The sequence below is a fragment of a genome, unplaced genomic scaffold (genome assembly GCF_019419815.1).
Source record: "Pyrus x bretschneideri cultivar Hongxiangsu unplaced genomic scaffold, Pyrus_bretschneideri_v1 Contig20, whole genome shotgun sequence".
Classification (NCBI taxonomy): domain Eukaryota; kingdom Viridiplantae; phylum Streptophyta; class Magnoliopsida; order Rosales; family Rosaceae; genus Pyrus; species Pyrus x bretschneideri.
The window spans coordinates 6,430,254-6,431,771 of NW_025999502.1; the positions used below are offsets into that span (position 1 = coordinate 6,430,254).

At 38.5% G+C, this 1,518-nt stretch overlaps 1 non-coding gene across 1 annotated transcript; it reads right to left on the reverse strand.

Moving 5' to 3' along the window:
• Positions 1 to 865: 865 nt before the first annotated feature.
• On the reverse strand, positions 866 to 936 carry TRNAG-GCC. The gene has a single exon. It is a non-coding gene; the product is annotated as a tRNA-Gly (tRNA).
• Positions 937 to 1,518: the final 582 nt, after the last annotated feature.

Consider the following 1,518-nt stretch of genomic DNA (forward strand, 5'->3'; position numbering starts at 1 on the left):
TTACAAGTACAAAACTAGCAGAAGAAGCATGCATTCAGAAGATTATTGAAGGCGAAAGTAATGGATAACCAACCACTCCTTAAGCTCACGAATATAGGGTTCGTTTGGTGTTTGGGATTGGATTGAAATGGATAATCCACTCCATTATGTTTCAAGGTATTTGAAGCAAGAAATGAAAAAAATGGGTCCAACTTATTCCAATCTCTCACAAAATGGTAGGCATTAAAGGGGATAAGTTTCCTTCATGCCTAATCCATTTCAAATCCCCTCAAAATGATCATTTACCTTTACTTTCAATACACCTCGAAGATACCGAGTTAACCAATCCAATTCAATCCTAAAGACAAAACGAGACCCATATGTATTATGACAAAAGACATGAAACTACCATGCGTTCCAAGTGAACGTCCTACATTAACAGTGAGAGAAAGACACTCTTTCAAAAAAACCATGTTCTCCCACCATGCATCATTCTACATGTAAAACTAAAAAACCCAAACGAGCCCACATTTTGAGCAGCAACTGCAAACAATCTACACATTCACAAGGCAAGAATTTCCAGGTAGTAAATCAAACAAGACATTTCCAGCAAAACATCATCAACAATGGCAACCCATACACACAACTTTCAAAATGTTCTAAAAAACCGAGACCATCTCCAAAGCAATTGGTACCCAGGTTTGAAAACTTACCATTGATCTGACCAAACACAATTTGGTCAGTGCAAAATGTCGGAAGTTGGGATTGAGGGATGCCTGTTTGTTGGTTTTGAAGTTAACGGGGATACCTATCAAAACAAAAAGGTTTTCGGGCTGTTTGGATTCTGTAGAAAAAAAAAAGATTGGGATGATAAAAAACGAACAAATGCACCAGCCGGGAATCGAACCCGGGTCTGTACCGTGGCAGGGTACTATTCTACCACTAGACCACTGGTGCTTGTTGAACGTTGGCTCTTTAAATCCGAATAAGAAGGAACGTACACTTAAGTAAAGTCAATAAAAATATCAGAATTCTCTTCTTTCATTTAAGGTCAATAAAATAATTTTCCTCATCAATTAAGGTCAATATCACTTTTTCTAAAAATGGGAGGCCCTGGAAGAGTGTAATGAGAGGGTAAATGTGAGGGAAAAAAAAAAAAATAGAGATTTAAGTCGTTTACCCAAAAAGATGCGTTACGTCTACTAAGAATGTATGTTACAAATTTGATATGTGTTACAAGGATACTCGATACAAGGTAACAAATATCTCTTGAGGATCCAACCCTTCCAAGGAGTGTCTTTCCTCTTCATATAGGCATGTCCTAAGCCCAAAAAGTCTTGGGCCTTCAATTCTCAGACCATCCTACTTGGCAGATGTCGGTTCTGTTGCAGGTTATTTCTCTTGTGAGCGAACAACGCACAAAGTGTATAGAAGACATTTAGTTAGGTATACTCCTTTAGTTTCCGCGTCGAAAGTAGCCAAACCAAGCGCTTGATTTTGTTAGTCCCCGGAAGCGGTCAGAACGTATTTTAAGCTGAG